General features: G+C 40.8%; 1 long non-coding RNA gene across 2 annotated transcripts; it reads right to left on the bottom strand.

Moving 5' to 3' along the window:
* Nucleotides 1-3,714: 3,714 nt before the first annotated feature.
* Nucleotides 3,715-5,967, bottom strand: LOC121968509. 2 transcript variants are annotated; one of them, XR_006108187.1, is made up of 4 exons: nt 5,554-5,967; nt 5,348-5,466; nt 5,133-5,229; nt 3,715-3,777 (listed from the first exon to the last, which is right to left on the bottom strand). It is a non-coding gene; the product is annotated as an uncharacterized LOC121968509 (long non-coding RNA). The 2 variants fall into 2 exon arrangements; XR_006108188.1 differs by lacking the exon at nt 3,715-3,777 and adding an exon at nt 4,686-4,950.
* Between the last annotated feature and the right edge of the window lie 208 nt (nt 5,968-6,175).

Below are 6,175 nucleotides of genomic sequence, written 5' to 3'. Positions count from 1 at the left end.
ACTCCTCTAGTCTTTTATGTTGTGATGATATAGTTGTAGTTGATCCTAACTTTGATGATATTATTGTTGTAGATATTGTTGATGCAGGTGTTGTGGGTAATGTTGAGGAGACAACTGAGCCTGATTATACATCTGTTGATGAGGAAAGTGTAGGAACTTGCACGGTGGAAGCAATGCCCCAAGAATCACCTCTTTCAATTGTATGACCATCTGATGATGAGAGTGTAGGGACTTGTGCTATAGAAGCAGATCCCCAAGAATCACTTTTTTTTTATGCACCACTTGATCTAGAGTCATTACTTGATCAACATGAGGTGATACTCATTTCTCCAGAACCTCTAAGTATCTTCCAGCATTGCAAGGTGAGCATTCTGTCTGATCTTTTAGAAAATTTCACAGAGATACCAATAATCAATTTTATTGGTTGTGATGCATTCCTTGATACATGTTTTGTAAGGACTGACATTATTCCATCTTTTTCTCACACTACATGCATGTGGGAGGTGTTGTCTTTCCTGGTCTTTGTAGGTTGCCATAGGCTTCCGAAATGGTTGTTCCATCTAAACCGCTTCTAACCTCCAGGAAGAATTTTCAAAGGAAAAATGTTGATAATTTCGGGCCGCAAAAATCGCTTTTTCGCGTTGCGGAAACATCGATTCTCATGCCACCGGATCCGTGCGAAGATTAAAATTCATAAAACTTCGAGTACGAGTTTATCTAACCTAGATCTACACTAGATCTACAAAGGAGAAGAGTTTACCCTTGATGCGATGCCCTTCGCAATCCCGCTCGTCCAAGGTTCACCGGATCTCGAGAGTATCATAGTAGATACTCCTTTATGTGTATCCACACGAACAACTCGATGGAGAGAACCTCTAAGGATGTGCTAGAAACCTTAGAAGATCAGTAATGGTGGAGGAGAGGGAGAAAAGAGAAGAGCTTGAGAAAGAAGAAGGAGTTACTCACCAAGCACACAAAATGCACTAACTCCCTCATCTAAAGTGGTCGGCCACTTTAAGAGAGATTGTATCCTCCATGGGATGCCAAGAGTCACAACTTTTGGTAACTCCCATGAGGTGGCATCCCACTTAAGCAACCATGATGATGTGGAGCATCATCATTGGCCCACTTCATGCCAACTCACCAATGAGGTGGCAAATGGTCAAGTCAAAATTGACCCTTCATCTTCCTCTCAAGTCAAGTCAAACTTGACCACTTCTCTCCCATGGTTGATCAAATCTAACCATTGGTTCAAGTCAAATTTAATTTAATGAATTTCTATTCATTGAATTAAATTAATTCAATGAGTCTAAGTCCAAATTAGACTCATTTAACACATGAACCAAATTGAGTCCAACTCAATTAGCTCAATTTGGATTACTCTTAATCCAATTTGGTTCATCACATGAACCTAATCCTTTAGGTTCATCAAATGAACCTAATCTCCATCTAATTTCCCTTTATGTGTGACCCTATAGGTTCTTGTAACATTGACAATGCTCCTAAACCCATTTAGAAGCATAAGTAATGAGTGGTATCTAGCAACACATCATTACTACCCAAGTTACAAGAATGTCGAGATCCAACATCACCTTGTGACTACTAATTGTGACTCCTCACAATATATGACATGTGCCCTTCTATCCTTGACATCTTGATTGATCAATGTGAGGCATAGACCGTGTCATCCTCTAATCAATCTAAATCTTGAGCTCCAAGTAGACGCACTCAATCAAATGAGCTCAATATCTCATATTGACTCATTTGGGCATGGTCATGCACTTAGTGGTCTCACTCTATCAAGAATATCGATGTCACTCCCATCATATAGGAGGGATAGATCTCATCTACATCACTCACATCCCTCCGCATAATTTGTTACATATCCAGTAATCGCCTTTATGGTCCACCCAGTTACGGGTGACGTTTGACGAAGCTTAAATCCTTATGTAGGGAACCATGGTGACTTCAGGTCCAAGGACTAGTAGTCATACTAATAGCCACATGAGAAAGTATATGACACTCATATAACGATCCATGATACTTTCTCATGGCGGGTCATTCAGTATACATTCTCCAATGCATACCCATGTGTCAACTTGATATCTCCATATCCATGACTTGTGAGATCAAGTCATCGAGTTGACCTACATGCTAGTCTCATCGCATTAACATTGTCCCTGAATGTTAATACTCGACTAGGAATGATTAAGAGTAGTGCTCCCTTTATCATCTCACTATCGATTCAACCAATCGATTGATATAGGTAAGAACCTTCTACTCAATGACGCTATTATACTTAATTATTTGGCACCAATACAAGTAAGTATAATAACCAAAAACAAATGCCTTTATTTATATACAAGAATATGATACAACGAGTCTATACAATAATCATCAAATGATTGACTCTAGGGCTCTAACTAACAGTTTTGTAGGAACTGACATTATTCCATCTTTTTCTCACACCACATGCATGTGGGAGGTGTTGTCTTTCCTGGTCTTTGTAGGTCGCCATAGGCTTCCGAAATGGTTGTTCCATCTAAACCGCTTCTGACCTCCAGGAAGAATTTTCAAAAGAAAAATGTTGGATGAAGTGAACTTGACTACAACTACAATTATTCCACTTCCAACTTGGATTTTGCACCTTAACCGACTCCAACCACCAGGAAGGACCATCCCACTACTGGTATGGCTCCTACTTCTAAATCTCCTACAGTTGCCTAGAATAAAGGGGAGTTCATTTTTTATTTTTGTTTTTATGCATACTTTCTTTATTTTCATACTTTGCTTTCATATCTTACTTCCATACTTTGCACTTTGTTTGGTCTATATAGCATTTGATTTTTTTAATAAAATTCTTCATGTGGTTCTTAGTAATACCTTGAGAATTGTAAATTTTTTTTTAAAGTTTGACCATTAATTTTTAGGTCAATGGACATGATTGAATGTTTTACTTACATGTCATTGGTTAGTGTGGTGATGGATTCTACTTTAATTAATTGAGTTTGATTACAAAAATAAAATAAAATAAAATACCTAGAGAGGACCACTACATACCTATAATTTATCCTCTTGTTGTGTGATATGTGCTTATGACAATTAAACTCTAGAACTCACTTTCCTTCTTTTCAAAATTACAATAGCATATGTGTGCATGAACATGATGAATGATATTTCTTTCCTATTCTTTGATTTCTTTCCTCCCAAAATTCTAGTTGAATAATTCACCCAATAATCTATCTCTTTTCATCTTTGCTTTGCCTTAATTCTATTGAGAGTTTGGTTGATTTCTTGATGAGTTTGTCACGCCCCGGGAAAGTCCCTGTCCGAAAAAATTTCGACAACACCTCCCCCATACGGGTGACAATCTGAAACATTTCTACAGACACAATATACATCAGCCAGATGCGGCTGGAATATATACACAACCATGCAGTTAATAATCTCAGCCTATACGACTGGACAAATATAACAACAACCACGCAGTTATATATATTTTTTATCAGCCCACTCGGCTGAAATCAAAACCAACACAGCGGAAAAACATAAATACAAACCCATACAAAACAAAACAAAACAAAACACTGCTATCCGGCTAGGCTTACACCACATAACAACATAACACTCCGGAAACAAAACCGGAACACAAAGCCAAATACACACATTCATCTACCAAAATACAAATAAACAAAAAAAAATGGAGACAGGTCTTCTGATGTAACGTGGGGACCGGCAGGTAGGATACTCCAAGTGACTCCATAAACAACCTGGTACCTGAAAAATATAGTGTCCACGGGGGTGAGTTCAACAACTCAGCGGGTAACAACTGATATGCATAATAAAGCAAATAACAACCAGCACTAATCATGCGTACAGTCTCCTGATACAAGAAGGGTAAATGAAACTGAAATAAGCAGGAGAAAACTGTAATAACCAGGACCAGGGTATAAGTACAACAGGGTCGTCAGACCGAGAGTGTCATAAATCACGATGTACGCCAATCATACGATCCATTTAAACGCAGAGTAAACGCAGCAGATGAACGATCACGATACGATGCAAATGCTACGGTCACCCCGACGCCACCGTACACACAATGGTGAGACCGAGTGGGTAGGGTGCACAATAGTGCACTCGACGCCATCGCCTCGATGAGTGACCTAGTGGACGGGATCTGAGTACACCTATCCTCCTACCCCAAATCATAAATGGGGAAGCTCAATGCCTCATCTCCCGGTACACGACGATCTAGGGCTCTAACTATCACGTCACACTACCCATGAGCGGACCAACGGAGCCAAACAGAGTCCAACCGCCTGCCGGCTACCACGCTGCTACACTAAACCAACGGAGCCAAACAGAGCAGAAACGTCTGCTGGCTACCACGCAGAGTCACTAGACCAACGAAGACAGCAGAACTGCCACACACCTGTCTGATATACCACTAACACATGAGTGGTGGTGTGTACAGATACATGTAACTGGCGATGTGCTCGACAATAATGGAGCAGACTATCGCACAGCATGCAATCATGCGAGATGATGCATGACACTAAACATAGCAATATCCTAAACAGCATAGCAATATCCATATATAAATATAAAATGTGTACCATAGGAAAATGAATCAAATCAAGGTATACAGACCAGATAAGGTATCAAAAACCCTAGGTCCTGAACATGATAAATAACAGGGTTGTGTCACTGCCTCTATAAATATGCATAATCAGGTAAATATTAACATGAGGTGCATAGAAAATAAACAAACAAGCATGTAACAGATCATGTAGTGATCAACCAAAGCAAATAAGAAAACACAATCGTTGCTATTTGTTAAAGACATTATTATGCATATCAAATGACATAAAGTCAAAGTAGCCGCCTTCAAAAGAAAGTATCGTATCCGATCTAAATCCAACGTCGAGATACTCGTCTCGCGTCAAAATCCTGTGTCACCAATAAATATATATTTTATTTAGCTACATTCCTATAAATAGCTAAATAAAAATCTCTTGCACTAAATTAGGGTCAAACCCTAGTTAACACAATAACATAGACCTAATTCCAATTATACATGTACAACCAATTACACAATCCAACTCATACCTAATCCAACCTAATTATCTTACCTTAACACCAAAGTCTCCTCTATTGATCCACAACAGGTAGTTGCTGTCGGAACAGGGGCAGCCGCTGAAAACCAGATACATCACCGTCGAATTGAATCTAAATTAGAGACTACCATCCTTAGTTAGCATAACCTTCCACACAACCCAAGTGCTGCTCACGGCAGGATAAGAACCAGATCACAGAATTGAAAACAAAAACAAACCCTAAGCCTTACCTCAAGTTCCACAACCGTTCTCGCTGCTGGAATCCAAGAGTTGCTGCCCAATAGGGTTGTTCACCGCTAGAAGGTGGCTGCCGGAAAAATGGGTGGCTGTTGAAAGACACTCCTCCTCACTGCCCGGATCAAAAGAACATCATAAATCAACCTAGAAATCCATTCACAACTACAATCCAACCACAAAAAGAAATGTTTTTCCTTACCCTTCTCTGGATTTGGTGAAAATCTAGGGTCCTTTGGCGTGGAAGAAGACCATCGACTGGAGACCTCACATAGACGGCGGCTGAGGAACTAGGGCAGAGGAAAAGGTGGTGCCGTGAGGAGATCGGAGAGGGCGTCGGTTGTGGCGCTCGGGTGGCTGGCGGCTAGGGCACAAGAGGAAGATGGCTGTCGGAAATCGGGTGGTGCCGACCGGTCAAGTCAGCGTCGCTGGAGGGGAGAGGGAGGCAGCGGCGCTAGGGCTGAGGAGTGGCTCGGCCGGCGGTGGCTCGTGCTCGCCGGCGCTTGGGCAGGGACAGAGGAGAAGGAAACCGCCGGCGCTAGGAGGTTAGGGCACGGGGTGAGTTCGGCGGAGGAGAAGAGGAATGGCACGCGGGGGAAAAATGAGGGAAACGGCGAGGGAGAGGAGAAAAAGAAATAAAAGAAAAGAAAAAGGGAAAAGGAAATGATTTAAAGAAAATAAATATTTCCTCGTTAAAACGGGGTAATTTAAACAGGCTTTTCCATGCTCCATTTCTTTATCCCCGTAAATTCATCCATACGGTCTCCGAAAAATTCCAGAAAAATTTCTAAAAATTATGGAAAATTCCCTTATCATTATTCATC

Source organism: Zingiber officinale, chromosome 3B (genome assembly GCF_018446385.1).
Source record: "Zingiber officinale cultivar Zhangliang chromosome 3B, Zo_v1.1, whole genome shotgun sequence".
NCBI classification, from domain to species: Eukaryota; Viridiplantae; Streptophyta; class Magnoliopsida; order Zingiberales; family Zingiberaceae; genus Zingiber; species Zingiber officinale.
The sequence above is the reverse complement of the archived record's forward strand: the minus strand, read 5'-3'. Positions and strand labels throughout refer to the sequence as shown.